The sequence below is a fragment of the Aedes albopictus genome, chromosome 1, assembly GCF_035046485.1.
Source record: "Aedes albopictus strain Foshan chromosome 1, AalbF5, whole genome shotgun sequence".
NCBI classification, from domain to species: domain Eukaryota; kingdom Metazoa; phylum Arthropoda; class Insecta; order Diptera; family Culicidae; genus Aedes; species Aedes albopictus.
In genome coordinates, this window is record NC_085136.1 from 176,019,921 (window position 1) to 176,045,565 (window position 25,645).

The following is a 25,645-nucleotide window of genomic DNA, read 5'->3' on the forward strand; positions in this document are numbered from 1 at the left end:
TATCGGAAACTGAGTAAGAAAACAAAGGATTTTTCGATTTCTGAGTAAGACCATGGCCACTGAGTAGAAATATTTCTCTGTGTATATGTTATAAACAGACTGTACCACCGACGCATTGCAAAGCAGCAGCCATTGTTGGCCGGATAAAATTAATTGCGCAGTTGTGGATTTCTGTCACTTTTCTGTTTTTCTTAAAAGTTTTGATCAAATTCAGTGCACTAAAAAGATTTAAGGTAAATTGCTCATAAACTTCAAGAGATTAGAAACTTCTATTTGTGTGTTTGTTACAGTATCTCCATAGCCGGCAGCAATTTGATGAAGACTTCAGGAGGATAATCCGCAATCGTGTTTTTCCCGGAGGACATACGAGATTTGCCGTATTATTTTAAGCGTTATGTGGCCGGCAAATTTTTTGCTTTTTTCTACACCGTGTATTTTAAATGGGTGCTGGGTACCCGGGTACCCTGCCGGCCACATAAGGGTTAATGGAGAACCGTGCTACATATATTCGGAAAACAAAGTGTTAAACACAATGTTGAATGCTAAAAGTTCATCTGTGAGAATTTTGATATTTTTGTTCATTATAAATGTGATGATCAAAAATAAATAAAGTAATGAAAAACTACACTACATTCATTGTTTTGAATATTATTAGCATCTTGGACAACTTAAATTACATTTTTTTAGAACAGCTCCGAACCGCATATTAAATCGCATGCATAACAAACAAAATGCAATCTCTATTTCATTCCAATATCGAAAAATATGCATTCGAGTCGAAAAAGATTTCATTTCATTTCCATTTTGCAGCATTTGGTGGGGCAATGAGAGCACAAGTCAGTCCAAAGCCGATGATAAGGAGGGGTAGTCTTTGCTGACCACATAAACGCCATGGGATAGGAAAAAGGTATTTTGGTGTGGGATTAGGGTGTTGGTACAGCCTTGACAATATCAATGCTATTCTGATGCAGGCTTGTCCGCACTGAGCGCATGAAAATTCTGCTCTTTCGATTTACACTGATAGAAGGATGTCTGAATATCCTAAATGTCATTTCGAATTGTCAAAAAATCGCACCGCAGTGCCGCACTGAGCGTGCAAAGAGAAATTCACTGGGGTGAATTCACCCGGGTGAAATTCTCTTTGCGCGCACAGTGTGACACTACGGTGCAATTTTTTGACAGTTCAAAATGACATTTAGGATATTCAGACATCCTTCTATCAGGTGAGATAGGAAGATTCCATAAATACGATGGTTTTGGTGGTGTAAATCAAAAGAGCAGAATTTTCATGCACTCAGTGCGGACAAGCCTGTTCAGATGCAAAATAATTTTAAGGCTCAATAGTGAATCGCATAGCTTCCAAATTGTAATTGTAATTGTAATTGCTCAGTCCACACCCAGGCCGACAACTGTCAGCCCATCTGCTTGTAGGCAGATGTGGACCTACTAAGCCTCCCCCGTTAACATGTCCTACACCGAATTAGCACACCGGGATCTTCCACAGGCAGGCGCTGGCGTTACCAGTCCCAACAAGTGTCAGATACATTAAATAGATGGGGTAGAGGATATAGGAAGATGTGGGAATAGGATGGGAAGAGGCAGAAAATGAAGAGATAGTAGAGAGGTTTCGATTTTGTTGCTGAAACGAGAAAAAGAAAGAATGATAAAGAACATTTTAGTGATATGTTCATAGATTATGATTTGGTCGATAATTTCTCATCTATTTTGTTTCCATATCGTTGCATCGGTGACCATTTTCATCGCCTTTCTAGTTTTTGTTAGGGCCATCTCGCGTTTTTTCGTCATGTCCTCTTTGCCGGTTGGCGACGTTCGGGATGTAAGTAGAAAAGCATGCATTTAATATGATTAATACGACAGTAATTGTGATTGCTCAGTACTTCCAGCCCATTTGTCCGCAGTATATATCAGGCATCCCGTTTTAACAAGTCCTACACAGAATTAGAAACCCGGATATCCCACAGGGCCCATATAGCCGGAGGCGGTAAACGCACGGGTATTCAGCATGACCATGCTGAGGGTGACGGGTTCGATTCCCGGTCGGTCCAGGATCTTTTCGTAAAGGAAATTTCCTTGACTTCCTTGGGCATAGAGTATTTTCGTGCCTGCCACACGATATACGCATGCAAAATGGTCATTGGCAGAGGAAGCTCTCAGTTAATGTCTGTGGAAGTGCTCATAGAACACTTGAGAAGCAGGCTTTGTCCCAATGAGGACGTTACGCCAAGAAGAGAGAGAGAGAGAGAGAGAGAGAGAGAGAGAGAGAGAGAGAGAGAGAGAGAGAGAGAGAGAGAGAGAGAGAGAGAGAGAGAGAGAGAGAGATCCCACAGACAGTCCTAACTAGTGTCAGATAAGTTCAATTGAAGATAGGGAACGTTCAAAAATTACGTCCAACATTTGGGGGAGGGGGGGGTCTAGAAAAGTGTGACAGTACGTGTATTGGGTATAGGAAAATTGCGTGACAGAGGGGGGAGGGGGGGTCTAGAAATCCCGAAAAACGATGGACGTAATTTTTGAATCTTCCCATAGGAAGCGGCAAAATGAGAAGACAGTAGAGAAGGTTTGGTACATTGGTAGCTGTGTTCATGTGATGTTTGTCTGACATTGAAAAACTATTTTCCGTAAGTGTTTAACTCTCTACTCCAAATGTCTGATCAGATGTATAGTTTGGCAATTCTATGTCCATACATCTTTTATCAAGAAGGAATAATGTTGTTTACTGTTAATGCATTGTAATCCAGAATAAACCTACAGAAAATGTCCCAATAAAAAGTTAACACTAGTTCAACTAACTACACAAACTAAAAAGTGTTATTATATTTTACCAATGATTTCATCCTAATCTTGACCCTAACATAGTTATGCGCTTAGTGTAAGTGGACGCCGCTTTTGGTTGGACAATGACAGAGACGCCTGGTCCACATGTTCGACCTGTTCTTGGAACGGGTATAGGCTGATAATAGAACTCGTAAAATAATCTTTAAGCAGATATACCTTAAGAATAAACTAAATTTAAAACTCCCACCGCACATACCCCATAACAACTTGCACACAAGGCGCAAACATCGTTCTCGGTTTATGAAGAACGAAAGACGACTTCAAAGGACATCCACTGGCAGAAACCATAACAAGAGCATGCGAGAGCCAGCCTTGCGCAGCTCTCTCTTGCTCGACTCTTCGAAACTACAGGCCACCGGTTCCCCGATTCATGCGAACGATGGATACTGTTCCCAAACCAACTGTTTCCTCATTTTTTTGCCTCCGAATAGTGCCATTTACACTTACACAATACACAACTTACAATACACAATACTTACACAATAAATTGATTCAACCAAGAGGTTCAATCCTTCCTTCAACTTCATCAAGAAACACAAATTGATAGAAATAGGGTAGGGCGGGGCAAGATGAGCACCCTAAGGATCACGTTGAGTTTATTGAAAGTTAACACAATTTTTCAAAGTACCTCTCAGTACTTCTTTTCTATATCTTGTTTTCTATCACCCATAAACATGGGAGGGTTCAAAATTCACAATAAGGATGATTTATTTGACTAAACAAAAAAGATGTTTTATGGTCAGTTCGAACATGCTACGGGGTAAGACGAGCACCCCTACGGGGCAAGAAGAGCACTTCATTTAAATCCCAATATTTTAACAATAAATTGGTCATACACTGATTGATATAGTGAACCTTGTGTATAGCTATGGTATCACGTTCTAAAATTATCATTTTTTTCGATTATTGAAAAAAAAAAATGCGGTTTTATAATACTTTATACAAAATGACCCGAAAAACAATAAACGATTATTAGGTTGCTTATTTTTAGAAATTTACTCAACAAATAGTTGCAGAGGTTACGGAAACCAATGTTCGGCACTATTAAGTGGATTACAATAATTTCAAAATATTTTCTATATTACCATCAGGGGTGCTCATCTTGCCCCACTATAGGTTAATAACTAAAATTGAATAAATTTTCAAGTATGTTTTTAGAAAATATTTTCTAATGTAAATTAAAATGCTTTGCAGTAAGCTAGTAATGTTGGCTGATAACTATAATTATGGTGAAAATTTGATTCTGACATAAAAACCTTATTTTATTCTAATGATTTCTTATAAGAAAATGCTAAAAATCCATGCTATCGACTTATTTGACGATATTTTTTAATTCGTTCATTATGAAGTACCTTTTATTAGGTTTACAAACAGGATGAACATTATTTTAACGGATTATGAAGTTGTTTGGGCAAAATTCACCATAAAAGTAGTAAAACTGAGGGGTGCTCATTTTGCCCCGGGTGGCCATCTTGCCCCGTCCTACCCTATTGCTAAATGTATTGCTTGCATTTTTATTGCGAAGAAGATGGATGATAATGTTGAATCTTGATATAAATACTGACCAACCTGCAAAAGCGAGATTGAGGTTGGTGTTTATATCTTCAATAATTTCCCCTCCGAAAGATTGATCCAACCACCGCTATCATCCAGTTTGACCAAACCATCAAGATCATCCAAATCCGTCAAACTTTCCCCTTGAGTTGTTTTATTCGATCAATCCAGCAGGGTAAAAGAGTCAGCAGATTGAGCGAAGACCATTCCATCAGTGAGGAAGAGATAGCAATTCACCAACATTCAGCGCGTGGTTCACGGCGTTCATGGTGGCCAGCTCAATTGAATTTTATGGAATGCTTTGAAAAAATATTTTTAGAAATAAAGTGTCACGTTTTTGCATTGTAAATAAAATAAAGACTTGATCATTAGAAAAGTGCAAATTTCTATATTTCACTTGCTTATTCAATTCCATTAATGATTATGAAAAAAAAATAATGTTTTGATAATTCTGGTTATTTACCACGCCATATTCGATTTTTTGTAAGCATTCATAAACTCTTATTTATTGAACCCAATCTCTCGGATGAGTATGATGAATTGGTAAATAGTGGATCTATTTATTAATTCATCATGCTATTTTTCCTAATGTCTTGAGAAGGTTAATGTTTTTTTTAAATTTCTAACACAAGTTATGAACTTCTACCGGTGAACCAAAATATATCATACAAAATGGAGCTTAAACAATAAGTATGAACAGTTAGGTTCGAACTTCAACATGTAAATTTGGAAATCAAATCTAAGGGGCTTTTCCCTCTTACAAAATTTAAAGTTAACCGTAGTGTGGCCAGCAAAAAAAACACCCGTAGAAGGCCGGCAGGGTACCCGGGTACCCACGAAATGGAAATGATTATATCTCAGCGATTTTTCCACCGATTTTAAAAGTTTTTGCCTCATTCAACTCAGAAACTCATTATCTATCGAGATCGTATTTGGTTGGACCGGTCCGATCACCATGGGTACCGGAAAATCCGGATTTACGGATCCATGTTTTTATACAATACAATATACGGGATTTTCGGTAGGTTAGTAGCAATTTCGGTACCAAGCATCGTAAAATTGCTTTGGCATATTGTATCTGACTGGCCTGGAATCATAAAACGTGTTGACTTTGAAACTGTGATTTCGGAACACGCTTCTCGTGGGGCCATGGTTGACCATAAACATCCTAGTCTTAACAATGTGGGTTTCAATATGGTATAAGGACATGCTCCCAAAAATATGGATTTTCCCAAAACCACGGTGATTAGATCGGTCTAACCAAATATTTTCCCGATAGATGATGAGTTTCTGAGTTGAATGAGCTAAAAATTTCCAAAATCTATGCAAAATTGACGGAGATATGATCATTTCAATTTCGTGGGTACACGGGTACCCTGCCGGCCTTCCACGTAATAAAAAAATGCAGGAGCCCCTCCCCCTGCCCCTGCTTACTTTAAAATTCGGTCAACCCCATTAATAGATGTATATTCACGAGTTCTAAGATCTAACAGAGTTCCAACATCCTAGTTTCAACAACCATTAAAATGTCGAGATTTGAAATTGAAAAAGGTACCCGGGTACCCTGCCGGCCACATGTGTTAAAAATAAATAAATAATTAAATAATAGTTAGGTTCGAACAAGTTTTGGTTTTTGCTAATGTCATAGTCATAGTAAATATGTAAAGCAGTAGAGGTTTGGAAAACAAAGGCTGATATGAGGTTATTGCCATATTGATTTGGTTGTTTCGGCTATAATTGAAAATGTTTGCTTTATCCGTTATTAACAGGTTTATCTATAGCTACATTGATTACTGAACGATGATTAAATTATATGCCTTGAGAGTGACTTTGAGTATTATTGGCAGTGTTTCTCTCTTTGCCATAAGAGTTTTTTGTCGTCCAAATAGCTTGAAACTTAGTTGTAAACAGTTTGATTGGCAAAAATGTGACGCCAACTTTCAGTTTATCAGACTTTAGATAACACCCCATGACGAAGAGAACAAAGCTGTCGAAAATATACTGAGTTTTGTAGCATTTTATACTAAAGGCACTAGAAAATCGCATATGCGTTAGTGGAAATTAAAGATGTGATATAAAACATGATGAACCAATGTTAAATATTAAACATTATTCCTAAATAATCTAATGAAAATTGACGATGCGCAACATGTGCTTGAAAATGTTTATTTGGCAGCGCTTTCTTGTTTCCTTTATTCCACCATTCCATCAAGTATTTCTTTCTCAAGGATTATTGATTAAATCACGAGGATCAAACCAAGTAGGGTAGTGGAGGTATTTTGGACCGGGCAGGTATTTTGGCCCACCTTGGGAGTTTTATGATATTTATCACATAATCTCTACTAAATCTTGGTAATTTTTTACTGGAACACGAAAAGTATTCAATTATGTGATGACCTTTATTTTGGATGTCAGTTAAATATGCTCTTCAGTATCAAAAATAGAGAAAATGTTTTCACTTTCAATGAAACGCACGGAAAAGCACCAAAAACAAAGAAGGTGACAAATTTGTAGTCGGCATCGAAGAGGTATTAAATTTTACAAATAAATATTTATTTCATGTGAATGTAGTTAGGGCCTAGTAAGAACTCAACATAAACTGTTCTTAACCTCGGTGGAGCGATAATATTTACTAAAATAGTGGTTTGAGGTATGGCCAAAATATGTTCAACATAATCAGATGTGGACATATTTTGGACCACCTGTCAGATCCATCTCTCCAGTTCCTTCTAAAGGGAGAAAATATTCATGCCAATGTAATGTACTCTAAAAACAGATAAATAGAATAAGTTGGGACCTCCCGTGATCTGGGTTGTTATACGTTTATTTTACAATGAGATTGTTGTGGGTTCGATTTGTTCTAACAACTTTTTGCCAATTTAAAAATTTGGATTCGATTTGTGTCCTAACAACTAGTCGACAAGTTGAAATTTTCAGGTGTTTAGTCATCCAGTTTAGAAAAGTTGTCCTTCTTGGCAATCAGTTGATGACTGAGACAATGTGTTATCTAATGTATGTTTGGCAATTTAGGTATAATTCAAATTACTTTATTTTTGATGGCCTTCCACTCATTACAATATGTGTGGAACGTCTTTATATTTAGCAAAATCACTAGACTTCCACACTTCCTATTAAGCGTTACATTTATACATGGTGACTGACGTCATGCAATAGTTAATAAATACACGTTTTGCGTCACATTTTTTTATGAAACATCATACAACAATGCGTAAAAACTGGCAATTACAACAAAATATCATCATTTTTTACCGTTACGTAATTTTTAAACGTTCCCTGCCTCAAAAAATGAATAGAAAAGATGTAAACTTCACGTAGTTTCAACTATTTTTAAATTTTTGCTGTGGTGGCTTTCATTTCATGAATCAATTGAAGTTTAATTCGGTGGGCCAAAATATGTGCACTTGGTGGTCCAAAATAAAATCAGGTGGTCCAAAATAGAAGCCCGAGAACCTTCAGGAGTTTTGATATTTCTTGTATTTACTACAACAATTTTGAGTTCTGTTTGGCCTTTTTCGACAGAAAACATGTCACTCTACGTAATGCCTACTGAAATTATCCATATTTTGAAGTAGGAACCTTCTTTTTTCGCTGAATCGTTCATCCACTTCCTAAAGGGGTCCAAAATACCTCCCTTACCCTATCAATCCAATATCTTTCACGAGAGATAGATCAAGCCGAGGCTCGAGCAGAGAGAAAATCTCCCGGCAGTATGAGAGAAGTTAATGCATAAAGAGAAAAAAAAACAAGTGTCCGTGCATGCTTATCAAACGTGCACAGCTAGCAAAGCAAAGCCTTTTATGGAATCAATGCGTCGTCGGTGGGTGTGTGGTTGATTTTCAGTCCTACCGATCCCAATGCCCAATGTATACAATGCATTTCTGTCACATTTTTATTTATGTTTTTAATGAATTTTCTATTCACATTAATTCTTCTAAGCTTTACCATTTTTACATATGTAATCAAACATTTTACATATTTTTTATTACGAAAAGTTTTTGGACAGCCCATGGGATGGGACTCGAAACACCATCAGTGCCGTATTGCTGAATTACCTTTATATTTCGACATTACACAAAATTACCACAGAAGGGTGTTCTTTGTCAGAAGGGGGCATTTCTAATTTATAGGCAACGCAGCTAAGCATGTTACCGCCCTAATGTGCAAATTATTAATTAACTGGTGTTAGAAACCGCCAGTGCACCAGTAATTTTTAGCAAAGTTCGGTGGGACACCAACCGAGTTATAAGATTACACAAAAAATGTTGTGAACTGTTTATTGCTGACTGCACGCCAAGTTGGACTGACACAATAGTGTGCACACACCTTCAAAGTGTGATTGCAGCGCAGGGATACGTCGGATCGAATTGAGGTCTTCGGTGCACTTATTCCTTGTAAATGGAGGAATATTTAAGTGCACCGAAGACGTCGAGACGATCCGAGGCAAATGTGCACTTTTATCACACTTTTTAGGCGTACCAAAAAAAGTGTGATAGTCCAATTTGAGATGTAGTCTGCAATATTATCACTAATGCATTGTAATCGTTGGGTTCATTACATTTAGCTCTGCATAAACTTATATAAACTTTGCATAAATTTACTACATTACTTCTGCATAAATTGTTTTTTTTTTTTGTTCGATGATTTATTACATCTGAATTCAGTTTTTTTGTATAATATATTTAGCTATTGAAATTTATTTAAATTTAAATTTAAATTTTATATTTAAAAAAAATACGGCAACACGGCAGAATGCACTGCAATGATGACGCTCTCGTTCACGCGCTGCTGCATTGAAAGAATGATAGGTTGATCTGGAGGGAAAATATTGAACCAATCAATTGATCCATGGATTAATTTGACCCATGGTTTGAACAATCTTCGAGAGGATTGATTTTTTTTTTTTTTTTTTTGAAGAGTGACCAGGTGGAGCTGCAGGACAGCTGATAGCAAAGCCTGGACCCTTTCCCAACTTTCCCCCTACTAGGACCAATACTCACGATGGACTAGACGATGTCGTCAACTTGAGCAAAGTGTGTAGTAATTAGCATTGGGTCGTAGTAGTTTTTTAAAAATTCTGTTTTTAACTTTTCCCATCGCACTAGTGTTTTGATCGAATGGAAGCTCCAACAGGGTGTCTACTCAATTATGAAAATGAAATTCCCTGATATTTCCAGGATTTTTCCAGGTTTTTGAAAATAATTCCAGGTTCAAGAAACTTTAACAAATCGACTAAACTAAACATGTTTTCAGATTTCTAGAAATTCGTGGAAACGCAACTTTTTGGGTAAATTTACAGTTCCAGCTATAATGACATTTAAGGAGAACATTCCACCAGCATTTAGGACGGAAGCACGAGCTGATTTTCTGATGAAATTCCTAATACAATCCTAGCGATACTTTAGGAGAATTTTCTGCACAATAGGCTCCTAAAGGCCTATCTCAATTTCTGCATAATTCGATCAAGCATTGATTAAACCGACATGTTTACTCATTTTTTAAGTATTCCTATTAGGTAAAGCCCATAAAATATATTTTCCAAAATTTTAATAATTTTTGCAACACTCCTTGTTTAACACTCAATTTTGGGTAAATTTTGTTTACCGTGTATGTCAAGCAGGAACATTTGTTGTCAAAAGTGAGCCAATGTGGTGTCTTTTGCAACCCGCCGTTTCACTTTCGTTACGTCAAGGTTGACCTCGAATGTCAAACAAGACTTGCTCATCATTATTTTATTTTCGAGTTTATTAACTATTCTGTTATTGTTCAAGTTCGGAAAAATTACCATTGAGATCAGAAAACCAAGCTCTTTCGTGTTATGCACCAAAAGCGGGAAAATATTTTTCATTTTAGAACCCTATTTAATTAAAATTTTGTTTATGAATTTCTGAAGGAATTTAGCAAGGAAAACAACAAGAAATTACACTATATTTTTATAAAAGTTAATCTTCGCTGTTCCAGCAGAAATCTTCCGAGTAGTTCCGAGCAAACTTTCTTAAATATTGTCGGAAATTTAAAAAATTGCAGCTAACGCTTTTAAACAAATTCTCCAAGAAACCCTTCACGCAGAGCTTCAGTTATTGCACACGAAGACCTTCGTTGCTTTCGCAAAAGATTCGCTCAAGTATGTATTTTTCAGGAATTTCACTAGATTCTTCTTTGAAGCGATTCCTCCTTTTGTAGAAATTGCTAGCAACAATGTTAGATATGTTTATAGGACTTCAGTCAGAAAATCCTAACAGAGTTTCAAAAGAATTGACTTCAAACAATACTGCCAGTTAAACTTGATTTTTTTTAATGTCCACATAAATTCAACTAGAGGAATTCTGAATTTCATCAGTATTTTTTAATTCTTTTCACCACAACAAATTTGAACGATTATTTTACGTCAAAAGATCATTTTTATCAAAAGTATATGAACAAATATTGTTACAGATGGACTATTTTTAAAATTAATAGAAAAAAATGATGTAATTCAATAGTTTTGATTGTCAATAGTTTCGATTTTGATACAAGAAATTGGCAACTAGAATATACTAACAAGTTGGCAATCATGTTCCAAAACTATTGCATTACGTTCATCGGAAATAGTTTCTCTCAAGTTCGTTAAAATATGTTGAGCTCAGAAGCAACTATGGGAAAGAAAGAGATAAACATTCTTTCAAACATTGTTTAGAATTATTTATTAATTGTTCTAAAAACGTTTCAGAAATGGTCAGAAAAATGATTAGAAATTCTTCCAGAAGCCATCTTGTTAATTTCGCTAGAAATACTAACATTGAATCCACCAGGAGTTCCAACTGATCAATAATATTCTGCGGGAGTTTCAAGAACTACGCTCAAAATGTATCTTTTAGTTCCTTCAGATATTTTCCAACATCTACACTGCCCCCATTCGCAAAACAGTCCCATATGAATAGGAAACCCTGCAAAGATGGGACTGTTATGCGAGTAACGGCAGTACTGGCGATTGCGAATTTGTTAGGCAAACTTCAATAAATTTTACAATATTTTACGCTGCAATAGGTTGAAAGATTTGAGAATTCAAAATCCTAACAATAAAAGCATGTCGACTCAGTTTTCCGAAATAGGTCAACTATAAAATAGGAGATTGCTGTGGAAAAAGTACAAGTTAGTTTAAACGTCAAGGGTAATGAATATCTGATAAATAATATTTAAGGAGCGGGTAGGTAGTAGCGGCGCAGCCAAAATTTTTATTCGCTTTAAGGCATTTCTAACTGAAAATTTGTTTTAAAATGATAAACACAGAAATTCCCTGATTGTCATCAGAATTCCCTGAGAATTCCAGGATTTTTCCAGGCCGAGTAAAATTCCCTGATAATTCCAGGTTTTCCAGGTTTTTCCAGGTAGTAGACACCCTGTCCAAAGATGATTTGATAATTGAACAATATTTCAATAATCGAAAATCTCCGAGGTCACTGGACAACATTCAGAGAGAAAAAAAGCTGTACATGTTAGCGCCTTTGTCATAGCTAATGTTTACAGGTTTGATATTTTTGAAAATTATTCGGAGACAGCTGCCAGAGCTAGCGTTTTTAGCCGATATGGGCAACTAGTTTTCTGATAGCATCTCTAAACAATAAATCAAATAATAACCTAAGTTTTTTACAATACATTCTGAAAATTATTTCAAGCTGATTACCAATAGTGTCAATAACCGATGTTGGTCATTGACAGCACCAGCATCATCCCCAAATAATTCTCATATTAGTGTTAGGTAACACTTTTTGAGCTTCCATTCGATGTTGTAATGAAATCAGTCAAACCCTATACGTCGAAATATAGTCTATAATGTGTCCAATTGCGTTCTTAATTTCATCTAGTCGTCTTCTGCATATCTGTGATCATCTAAGTCCGAAGTATTATTACATGCACCGTAACCCTTTAGATTGTCAACCGTCCTAAGTCCTAAAAAAACATGTAACAAAATTCCTGCTTTTTTGGTCAGTGTTATAATACCGTCTAGAATATAAAACAAAAAAGTTCAGTCAGCTGATTTTTGTGTCAAAAATTAAAATGATTAAGATTATTTGTCAACTTCTATATATACATCCCTACAAAACCTATAAAAAGAAGAAATACAAATATAAACTCATTTCTAAAATCAGCAGTTTTGACTGATTAGGGTCCAGAATTTTCTAAAGGTAATAAATTTAGTTGTTAACGTTACCTAATCTGTAAGGCTGTAAGTCAACTTATCCTAGCGTGTTCTTTCGAATTCAAGTGATGAATGATGAGTGTAACGCAGAGACCTCCCCTACCCACTCTTGCGTTACGTTAAATTCAACAATTATTGTTAAATTTGAGAAAATTTAAAGAATGCAAAGATTAGGTCTATGCAAGCTGAATTATAACTTGTGATAAATGCACTACGGATACTCCTTTGGTTCCCATTAGCACTTACGGCAGATTCCTTCACTTGCGCTCAACTCGTAAACCAGATATATCTAGCTCAAAGTCCAAGCAGTGGAGAATAAACTGGCGCAAAAATGCTAATGGGTTAAGCCCTCCCATCGCGTCAAGATTGAATATCCAGGGGGAGGGAACAATCTTCGAGAGGATTGATGTAACAATTTTGAAGGTGGGGAAATATTGTAGAGAAAATTGAAGAAAAATGCGCTATGGAGGGGAAATATTGCTGTGTGGTTGATCAAACGGAAGATAGGGGAAAAGTTGAATGATTGATGTCAATCTATTTTTGAACAATATTATACATTCAATTTTTCCATAAAACGGCCAACTATTGATCAATATATGCACCGTGTGACTGGCGCTAATGGCAGTGTTCATTCGAATTCATTTCACTTTACTCTGTCGCTCATACGTTCCCTACTCGTCTAGAACCAGCAGCAGCGTTGTCAACGTTCCTTTCCATTTTTCACTTCCCGCGCTTCCCGCCTTCTTCTCACGCTACACGCACGCTAAGCGCAATCGACTAAAGTCTTTGAAATCATGTTAACAATTTACAGTTTTAGAGTGCTATAAAATGTATGTTGTATCGTTGTTGGGAATTAAAGGATTATTTAATAATATCTACAAAATATATGGAATAACGAACATTGATTGCACAGTATTTAAATACTTCTTTGCCAACTATGCTTATCGATCACGTTCTCAAATGTGTGTAAATGATTGTTAGCACGCTGCTTGGTATACTCTTTAGAGAAAAAAAACGATGGATATGAAAGGCACACAGCTAAACGCAAAGAGCTTCTTCAGTGGAAAGTTTACATGTGTGTACACGCAGAACTCGATGTACACAGCGCAACGAGTAACTTTCACGCAGCGACCGACAGGGATAGAGTGCGACTCAAAACTCTTTGCGTGCCGCACACTCTGCTACGAGACAGCACAACAAACTAGAAGGAGACGAGTACGCGCAATCGGTTGTGTGTTGCTCGCTTGCTTTGCCGCGCGCTGGAGCTCTCCTGTCTCTCACGCTGCACTCTCTCGGTGCTTGTCTCCGTGCTTTTCACTTGGCTTGATACTACGCATGATTGCAAAAATTTCGAATCAAACGACCCATCACTTGTCAACCCTTGACAAGCTTAACAACTTTGCCGAAAACACAAACTCTTCAATTAATTTATTAATTGATTTTTTCTGTTTGGAGACAAGCGCAGTCCCAAGCACCGTGCATTACTCCCTGCGCCGTAGAGCTAGAGCTGCGATTGTCTCTCGCACAATTACGAAAGCTCTCACTCATACGTCTCTTGTCTCTCGGCAAAACGGGAGACGAGCACTTGCGATTGTGTGAAGCACACGCTTTTTTCGCACCGCACGGTGCATGCCGCCAATCCCTGGCGACCGAAAAGACAAAAGAATTTTCACGCAGATTTGTGTAACACCGGATCAACACAAATAATGTGCTGATCCGGTGTTACACAAATCTGCGTGAAAATTCTTTTGTCTTTTTGCTCGCTGCGTGATACTCGTGCGCTGTGTTGTTTCATTTAAGGGTGTAGCAAAACCAGAAATGAATGAAAGCTTGGACTGTGGCTTCTCGATTTGTCGTTCTACGTGGGCTGAGAACAACTTGCGCAGCTAGAGCACATTTAGGCACACCTAATGTCGTGCGCGCTTGTTATGTATTACATCCAGCGCGAGCGTGATTTTGGAGTTCGAGTGCCGAATGTGCTCTATCTCGTTGGCAACGGTTTCCAAATTTTAACTTCGAGGCCATGGTACGAGCTAAAACAATAACAATTATTGTTAATTTATTTTTTATTATTTATTAAGGTGGAAATTTCGAACATTTGCGGAAAAAGAGAGCATGATTGAAAAAAAAAACAAACAATAGTATCATCGGTGTGTGAAGAACGTTAGAAAACGGCTTCCACCGAAAATGGATTTTTCTAAAAGTCTATGTGAAATTAAATACCAAACTTCGGAAGTCGCTCTAAGACGCATCTGAATGCTAATCGCATCATTATTTATGATGAAAATTTATTTAACGACTAGGGTTTTTTTTTAATTTTTCCCTAAAACAGATTATTACACAAAGTAGGCAATCAGCACTAAGTGTCCCGCAAGTATAGGTGAAGTGAATGTAAATGTAGCAGTTGTAAGAAAATCAAAACTCTGCAAAAAAAACAAACAAGGCAACATGAATGTATTTGAAACTATTTCACTAAATAAATTAATTGAATTGAATTGAATTATGATGAAAATGCGGAAGATATTTTTCAGAAAATGGTTAACAAACAAGAAGGTAAAAATCAGCATAAGTTAAAAATCACAATACTAAAACCAAAAAAAAACTAGCAAGTATAGTATCAAATAACTCTAATGTATTTTCATTTAGTGAAATTGTAATCTGTAGAACAGGTCAGTCTGCTGGTCACGAGACGCCTCTGGACAATGATCAAAAATAGTGTTGTTTCGACAATAGTCACATACTATGCCCTACGACATTGACGATTCTATTGTCTATGGCTCACCTATTTGGCGCCACCCAGCAGGGACTTGGTCTGGTACCCAATTCAGTATATCCGCTCCACGTAATGTACCGTACCTCTTTCGATTTGTGATATATTACGCGGAACATTACTCTCTTCATTCGGATAGCGGCTATGTAACCCATTGGATTAAAAACCTCCATCAAACATAAAGCGATTAATCGGAAACTGAAGACTCTATACCAAATTTGGCTCAGAGACAGGTAATCAGTGAGGTCAGTTTTTCTCGTTTGTCAGAGACGATTGATACGTATTAAGACAAACTTTCCACTGCATCTGCCAGCAATAATCGGTGATCGATCAACATTTCGAGTACCTACCCCAATTTACACAAGAATGCCAATGCCAAACTTTCCACTGCATCTGCCAGCAATAATCGGTGATCGATCAACATTTCGAGTACCTACCCCAATTTACACAAGAATGCTCATGCTTTACAATACAGTTGGAAAAACTAGAGCAACACCTGGCCACAATGATGCATAAAGCACTAAAGCGGACCGGAAGTGTCGGTGAGCCAGCCCCACCCCTAATAGTGAATCGCATAGCTTCCAAAACCAAAAAACAATAATCTACAAAATACCAAGCAAGTCAAAGAAAGAAAAAGCGCCAGATTGTTTGTTTTGTCAATTCTAACAAACGGAAACTTCTACCCTCTCCGACTCGCCAGTCATCCCGGAAAAAATGTCCCTTCAGTTCTGGAAAATATATTATCCCCAATTAAGCCTTTAATCAAATTGTCCGCGTTGTCCGCGTGGTCTTTTAGTACCCCTGCTAGGTAAGTGTTATAAACGGGAAAAAGTCCATTTTCCGGATGATAATAAAATACGTCTTGTGCAGAGTACTGACTATAAGGTTCTACTTTATTTATCTCGATCCGATTGAGTATCGGAGTACCACTTATGATTTACAGTTCTCACAGTGAGACGAAAGCCTCACTTATTCGATGTGTGTATTCTGTTCCACCACTACAGTAAGAACCAGTCATTGCCATATATATTATTTGCATATGTAAAAGCTTTGCTGATGTGACTTTCCTATTAGGCAATTCTCTCATCACATGTTTGTCTTCAAAACCTTGCCAAGCTTAGAAAATTGGAGTTAATAAACAATACATTACAAGGTTCGAATTCCCATAGAATGAGATCATTCATTCGCACTACAACACCATAGGAGATAATATCACATTGGCTGACTACAGTTGCGACATTTGCACCCATTTAGACTCGGCCGAAATTCATTATCATCACAGTCGAATTTCGCACACGACTTCGCAGCGGCTGGCATACACAAGTTCGGTTGAGTTCATGACAGGGGCGTCGGATGCACAACAGGTAAACAAAATAAGTTTGATTAGTGTGAAATTTCGCTGGGAAATGATGATTCAGTGGATTCTCAAATTAACACAGTAGTCTAAACATTAATGAGAAACCCAATACAAATGCGAAAAATCTCCCTTTTCCCCCTATCCGCAACCCGGGAACGCGCCCTGTTGGATTTCGAAAGCCTCGGAGCATATTACAAGCCTTCAATGGCATTCCCATACACTAAGGGGCGATTTCTACACCCGGGCTTAAGCGTTAAACCACCCAAGTAACCATTAAGCCGTAAAAATGGCATTAAGTCGGCTCTATAGTCGAATGTAGAATCTGGCTAACAGAGCTAATGGTTCTATATCCTCTTATAAAGCTGCTCAAAAGCCACTTTTGGCGAATTATTCGGCTGATATACGGCCAACTTTAAAATATCGTACCAAGTCTCTGGAGCGAAATTTGTCAAAAGTGAGACAAAGAAAAAAGAAAAAAAAATTGTTCATCTCCTGTTCTTTTCTAACTTCCTTCGCTTCCATTGAAGTTGCTTTTTTGCTACTTCATCCAGATTCTAGCTGTTGTCCTCCGAGTTCTTGATCAAGTCCAAGTCCGTTGCCTTTCTCATCTGCTCCACCAATGCACCATGGGAATGGTGTGATCAAACTAGTATTTTAACCATGAAAAACAAAATAGTTTGGGCATTTCTAAGGTTGAAAATGATATGGGATGCGGATCAGTGGTAAGCTTGGTGGTGATGAACGTAGGAATTGATGCAGGATAAGCAATGTTTATATAAATGGTCGGGAAACGTTTCAGAAGAAGAGGAAAACGAGCTGAAGTTTGCCTTGATTGAAAAAAAAAATGGAACAATCAAGATAACCAGATTCCATTATCTATTTAACAACACCATTCCGATAAACATTCCAACAACAAAAAAATCCCGTTCCGCCAATCCCGTCCGACATAGGTGTTTAAAATGTATTGATCATGACCGACTCGAGTCTGTTTTGGTCGAAATCTATTTTGATTGATATAAACGTCATGTGCTCCAAGCCCTGTGACAGCACTGACAAACTTCTTTACAGCTTGTAGGCTTTATATAGGCTTACAGGGCTTAATTTAGTTCTTACTGGTTATAGTGCCCATAAGCATTAGGAATGCTTATATAGAGCTCTTTAGCACTGAAAAGCTGTTTAATGACCGTTATAATGCTCAGAACAGTGCTTAGTGGTTACCTGGGCAGGTTTAACTAGGGTAATTGTTCCCTTCGTTGTGGTAGTACCTAATGTTGCGGTAGTGGCAATTGAGTACTTTTTCGACTGAAATGTTACCAAAAGGCATTTTTAATAGATGTATTATGCTTAAATTATGAGATTGCACCATTTGTGTGCTTAAGATTTGCCCAAAAACCAGAGCGTTAGTGATTAATCATAAATTTAATCATGATTAATGATTAATGATTAAGATTAATCAAAAATCAGTAATCATAATCACCAAAATTTCTCATTTAATCATTAATCAATAATCTTAATCACAATGATTTCGCAATTTAATCATTAATCAGTAATCATAATCATAAGAAAAAAAAATAATCAATCATTAATCATTCATCACCAAAAATTTTTCACCATATAAAATATATGATCCAATTTGAATTGGTTCAAATGCTGTTCTTCTTGATTATTTTTTCAATAATCTCCCAGACAGAGTTACCTTTTACTTTTGGAACTTCAAAAATATTTTAAACAATAATTATATTTTAATCATTTCCTGTTTTTTGTGATTGATTAATCATGATTAATCATGATTTTTAATCAATGAGTCATTTTTAATCATTAATCATAATCAATAATCACAGATCAAATCAATTTTAATCATTAATCATAATCAATTATCATCCCAAACATCAAATTAATCATTAATCATAATCAATAATCACCGAAATTTGAATTTTAATCACCAATGATTAATCATGATTAAAATATTTGTTAATCATGAACGCTCTGCCAAAAACCTATTAAAAAAAATATTTTCCTTATTTTTTTTGCTACTGTGTTCCTATGGTTGCGGTAGTTTTCCTAGGGAAGATTCAAATATTACATCCATCATTTTTCATGATTTCTAGACCCCCCCTCCCCCCTCTGTCACGCTATTTTCCTCAACCTTATACACGTACTGTCACACTTTCGTAGACCCCCCCCCTCCCCCAAATGTTGGACGTAATTTTTGAACGTTCCCTAATGTTGCGGTATCCCATATGATTTCAATGGGATACCGCAACAATAGGAACCATGACTTAAAGTTAAAAACTAACATGTTACCGTTTCGTAAAATAAATACAATACAATACAATACCAAAATTAAATTTTACCTCCATAATAGGAACAGTGTGCCCAATGTTGTGGTAAGCGATTTATGATCGAAAACAGAGAGAAACGATAGTTTTTATATTTTCCAAGCGAATTTGGATAGAAAACTACCAACTAACGTTTTGCAACCCTTCATTACACACTTAGATTTTTTTACAGTATACGGTAATTTTCAACAGCTGAACGTTCGGTAATCGATACGACTACCGAACGCCCGGTAAACTAAATTTTCGAGAGGCTGTCAGAATTACCGAAATTTCTCCGGTAATTTCCGAAAACAAATTACCGTACAATTTCGGTATTTTGTATTTATTTTCAGGTTTTGTACGGATTTTCGGTATTTTTATTGAATAAAACGTTGCCGTGTATGCCGCGATGATTTTATCGAACAACAAAATCTTTATTATTTATATTTATAAGCAAATATCACAACAATTTTGTCACCACTTTATTTTGATGAATCTGCTTTGCTGGTTTTCGTCAGCCAGATGTTATCGGAAGGGGAACGGAGGCTGAAATGTTTTATTGATTTTGTGTTGATTACACTAGTTTACAGCATTTTTGAACTCGGTAAGCTGATGATCATTTTTGGTGTAGAATCATGCCCTGAGTTCGAAAACGCAAAAGAAAAAAATTACAGTAGAGCGGATTTTTTTTCGACTTTCCATACAAGGTTGATGATTTGAAATCGATTTTTGTTCTATTTTTAAGCAAAGTCGCTTACTTTAAACATCTCATTCTCCGTAATCAATGCTCCGATTGAGCTGAAATTTTTACTGTAACTCGCCTTTATATGATATGTTAAATAAACGTCGAGAAAGAATTTTTAAGTTGGTTTTTTCTTATTGAAAAAAATACATTTCTTCAAAAAATTTTGGAAATTTTGCTAAAATTTAAGAAGATCGCCCCTAAAACTCGCCAATATCTTGAATTTCATCAATCTGACGCAAATCCTGTATTCAGATGATCGAATGGTATTGTATTCAGCTTTTAATTTATGGAAAAAGATTTAAAATTGGTTGAACAAAACGCAATATATTTGAATTTTAGTAAATTACATATTTTGAAAAGTTGCAAAACTCGATATTGAGCTAAAACTCAAAAACTGTTCTACTTAAATTTTTTTGAAAGTCGGTTTCGAAATCAGCACTAAATTATGCTTCAAAAATTTTGGTCGTTGACAGAAGTTCACGACTTTCGTTTTATTTTGTAAACTTGTGTTATTTTAGAAGATATGGTCAGATTCATTGTATACTCACCCACCAGCAGCTAATGCGTAATATCATAAAATTCTCAACCACTCCGCAACTTCAAACCACAAAACTTCTAAACAAACACTTTTTTTTTTCTTTGGTTTGTCTGCTCGACAGGCTAAGACCATTGGTTGGTCCATCTCGCCAAACAAACACTTTAAAATTTGATCTGCTGTCGTCGCAGCAGTTTGACGTTTTGAAGCCTGTTCAACGCTTTAGGGTCTGTTCCAATAGTGGTAATCACGTTCAAATGTATGCGTGTCTCTTTTGTAGATGTAGTAGTGAAACTTGGGGGAAAATATGTGCACTCTTACCCCGGTTGTTAGTTTTATCATTATTTAGCCGTTTTACCCAAACCAGTTGGGTAATATTTTCATATGCAATCTGAATAGCCTTTGAATTGGCGTGCATTTTTGTGTATGGAAAAAGTCAAGCTAGTGTTCGTGTGATGAAATGTCACTTATCTCTATAAAGGTAATCACGTTCAAATGTATGCGTGCCTTTTTTGTAGATGTAGTTGTGAAACTGCGAGGAAAATATTTGCACTCTTTCCCCGGACGTTAGTTTTATCATTATTTACCCGTTTTACCCAAATCGATTGGGTAATATTTGCATATGCAATCTGAGTAGCCTTTCAATCGGCGTGCACTTTTGTGTGAGGAAAAATTTGCGCTAGTGTTCGTGTGTTGAAATGTCACTTATTATCCATTGCAAGAAAATAGAGAGCGAAAATGGTGCAAAATCGCTAATAGACCTCCGCTCGTACGTTTAATCGTTCTGGTGTCTTTTACAATAAGTGCGCGAATGGGCCAAAGAATACTGCGCCGAAAACACCAACACGATTTACCGTACTGGCGGAGGTATACGAGCACTTGCGCTCAAAAATTTTCGCGCAACGCATAATATCTCTATTGGTGAATTAAAAATAATTTTCACTAAAACTTGACAGTTCGATAGTTATTTCCTTAGAAGAACTGTCAAGTTTGAGTGTCGAACTGTCAAATTTAAGTGAACGAATGTCGATATGGACCAGTAGGTCTGTGCCAAAAAGGGAGAGAAAAAAAAAATTTAAGTGAAAATTAATTTTAAATCGCCAATTGGAACAGACCCTTACAGGTAATTTAGTGAAGGTTTACTTTTCGTCTCCGCTATTATATAAAGTTTTTTCTAAATTTCCGACGTTTCCGGTGGCCACTGGTGTGCCGGTAACCTAAGTTGCTTCCCAGCCACCTGTAGGTAGTGAAGTTCCTGCGAAAAAGACCGTATTTTCGTAAAAATCGTCATCTGACTCGTGAGTGCCCCAAGCAGCAAAGTCGCTTGCCCGACATAACCTTGAAGTTTGCTGCCGTTTCTGTGTTGATGTATTAGTGACTTTCGTGTGAATCGTTCGCGTAGTGGTTCCCTATCACCATGAGCAAAGAAGAAGACAAGTGTGGTCAGTGCAAATCTACTAGTCCACCATCCAAGGGGAAAAAGTCGTCGAAGAAAACACAAAACATTGGCTGGATTTGTTGTGACAGCTGTAATGTTTGGTTTCACCTTGCGTGTGTGCGAATCAGCAACGCTCTCTGCAATGACATCCAGCTGTACACATTCTTCTGTGAAAACTGCGTGATCCGTGGAAACCTTTTCCTGAAACCGGTGAATGTAAACCCTCCTAGCAATGAGTTAACGCAGTTACAGCAGGTTGTCCTAGATCTTTCGGCCGAGCTCAAAAAGATGCAGGCAGAGATTGACAGTGTTCGGTGTGCCAGCAAGAAGCAGTTAGATAGGATGCTGAGCAGAATCAACAAGATCGACCAAACTGACTGCAAACGTGATATGCCAACCACTCTCATCCATAACGTCGAAGAAAAACTCCAAATTATCGAGGAAGGTGCAAAGCTAGCCAATACATGCGCTCAAAGAGTGAACACCGCCCGGCTCGCCATCAACAAGGTCCCTTTCCGTCAGGGCGAGAACGTTCGAGGGATCGTTCAAGATGTTTTGCGCTTTCTCGATGTCCAAGATCTGGTGGGCAACGTCTCTAATTGTTTCCGTCTGCAGGTAAGGCCATCGAAATGGACAGATCGTACGTTAACCCCTACCATCGTTGTCATATTTGACAACCAGGAAACCCGCGACACCGTTCTCAAAAGGTATTTCGAGAGGCACAAACATGCAAAGTTGTGTCAGCTAAAACATGCCCCTGCACTTGAGTATCGGTTCACTCTCAACGAAGTGTTGTCCCCACAAACCTTCCGGATCCGGAATCTCGCCATTCGCTTGAAACAGAACAAATCTATTCGGTCAGTATTCGTGCGTAATGACAGTCCTGCTTCCCGATCACAAGCGGTATACACCGATTGCTAGTACAGCACAACTTCTCGAACTGGTCGAACAAAAAGTCACACAATCAGCCCACGACTCTTCCTCTGTCTTCTTTGACGCTTTGTCAGCGGACCTGTCCGCTTCTACTCATTGCTAAACCAACAATCACACTACTACGCGGACGTTTCGAATTTTCAATATGCCTTCAACCAACCTATCAAACCTTCGAATCGGACATCTTAATGTCAGAGGATTAGAACGCCATATCGATGGTGTCAAGCTGCTGCTTGACGGAACTCGATATCACTTTTTTGCTGTGACAGAGACGAAACTAAAATCGTCATCCCCTATTGGCCCCATACGTATCCCAGCATACAACCTCATAAGACACTCCTTACCTTCCGGTAGAGGACGCGGAACCAAGACCTGTGGTGGAGTTGGATTCTACGTACAAAAAGGAATTAAAGCCACACCCATTTTGAAATCAACCCTTGATCCCGAAATCCCCATTGGATCGCGCACGGAATTCCTTGCGATTCAAGCTACTATTAACGAAATCAACATCTGTGTGGTGGCTTTCTACAACCCACACTGCTCAAACCCTCATTTCTGTCAAAGCTATGAGAAAATTCTCCTTGACCTGTTGGAGATTGGATTCGACAGGTTGTACATCGTTGGGGATTTCAACATTAACGTCACTTCACCACTGCCATCCGCAAATCTCGTCGGCCTGCACCGAATCAACACCGTGTTCAACCTCACCATTCTACCTACCGGCCCGACGCGCATCACCGAGACTACTGCTACTACCATCGACTTGCTCATCACTGACTCTCCTGAGGCGGTGATAAAGTCCAAATCGATTACAGGCAATTCAATTTCCGACCATGAAATAGTCTACCTTCTGTCCAACGTTAGAGTACCACGGCCTATACCACAAACTATTCGAGTAAGAAATTTTCAAGCCATCGATCCCCTGCGGTTGCAAGCTGATTTTCAAGCAAGGGATTTCCGTCACTTTTTCGCTGCTGAGGATCCTAGTTCGAAGGCTGACTTGCTGACCACCGAACTGAAGCAAATGCTTCAACACCATGCCCCTGAGCGGAACATCATCGTCCGGGATAAACGTACACCCTGGATTACAGAGGACATCAAACGTGCCGTCGAGTTGAAAAATCTGGCCTACACGCTATACGCACGTAATCCGAACAGGGTTCAAGGCGACGTACAATGGCAGGACTACGTACGGAAACGTGATAGAGCAAACTCACTCGTTTTCGAGGCCAAAAAACGGTACGCCGATCAACACTTCGACCACAATCTACCAGCCAAGAAGCTATGGAGCAATTTGAAACGTGAAGGAATCCATAATACTGCAAAGAACGCCTCTGCCGAGGAAGCCAACATCGACGAATTGAACCAATTCTTCAGTGAGGGTCACCGGCAGCTACCAAACACAAACCAGCCCAGAACTTCAGTTGAACCACTACACCGCACAGCAGTTGACCGCGGAGCTGCAAATTTCAACTTTCGCCACACCAACACCGAAGAAGTTTCCCGCATGATCTATGAAATTCACACGAATGCCACTGGTGCCGACGATATCCCGATCTCTTTCATAAAACTCCTGTGTCCCTTTATCCTACCGGTACTCAGCCATCTTTTCAATGCAATCATCGATGCTAAATCGTTTCCTGAAAATTGGAAAAAGGCGATGATCACACCAATTCCAAAAGTCTCCAGTCCCGTCCAACCGAAAGATTTTCGACCAATCAGCGTCCTTCCAGCAATCTCAAAGGTGCTGGAAAAAATCCTCTTGGTGCAAATTACTGACCACATCGATAACCCGAACGCTCCGCTGTTGGCTAGATTTCAGTCTGCATATCGAAAAGGATTCAGCACGACGACTGCTATGACAAAAGTCGTTCATGACATATACAGTAATTTCGATGACAGCTTCTGTACGGTTATGGTTCTTGTCGATTTTTCCCTGGCATTTAATTGCGTTAATCACCTGATCCTCGAAACTAAACTGCGGAACGAGTTCCAGTTTTCTCAGGCAGCCTGCGATTTGGTATCTTCATTCCTCGCGCGACGGAAACAATCGGTCCGTTTGGGAAATGCTGTATCGGCCGAGCGCGATGTACTTGATGGCACTCCCCAGGGGTCATCACTAAGTGCACTGCTTTTTAGCCTTTACATAAACAGCCTTCCGTCAACATTAAGATGTAGATACCACCTATACGCGGATGATTTGCAAGTTTATGTTTCCGGTCCATCCTCGGAAGTCGAACGACTTGTGAATTCCATCAACGAAGATCTTCGATCAATCTTCACATGGGCTGAGGCGAACTGTTTGTTACCAAATCCTAAAAAAACGCAGGCAATTATTTTTAGCAGGACCGGAGTCGTAACCCCCCAAACAAACATCGTGTTTTGCGGAGAAATCATACCAGTCTCGAACAAAGTAACGAATTTGGGATTGGAATTAGACAACAATCTGTCGTGGACCCACCAAGTTAACGGTGTAATACAGAAAACCTACAACACCCTGCGAACACTTCGTCGCTTTGCTCCTGTGCTCTCCATGCCGACAAGGATGAAACTTGTGCAGTCGGTGATAATGCCCATCTTCACGTACTGCGATGCTGTGTATTATCCTGGTCTCACAGTTTCCCTTAAGGATCGACTACATCGATGCTTCAAGTCAACGCTACGGTTTGTGCACGGTCTTCGTCGTAGAGACTCAACCGAAGCCGTCCGGAGTTCAATTTTGGGACACGATTTGCCATCTAATTACAAGCTGCGGATCTGTTGCATAATGCGACAGGCCTATTTCAATCAATTACCCAGTTACATCATGGACCACATGCAGCAAGGACGCCAGGAACGTACCCGCTCCTTCATCGTCCCTCGCCACACAACGTCAAGCGGGAAGAGTTTGCTGATATACGGTGTCTCCTGCTGGAATGGCCTACCACTCGAAGCAAAGATGA

The 25,645-nt window shown here is 38.3% G+C and overlaps 1 long non-coding RNA gene across 1 annotated transcript; it reads left to right on the forward strand.

The window, feature by feature from the left end:
* The first annotated feature begins 15 nt into the window (after positions 1–15).
* Positions 16–13,742, forward strand: LOC134285304 (uncharacterized). The gene is made up of 2 exons (XR_009996284.1): positions 16–233; positions 291–13,742. It is a non-coding gene; the product is annotated as an uncharacterized LOC134285304 (long non-coding RNA).
* Positions 13,743–25,645: the final 11,903 nt, after the last annotated feature.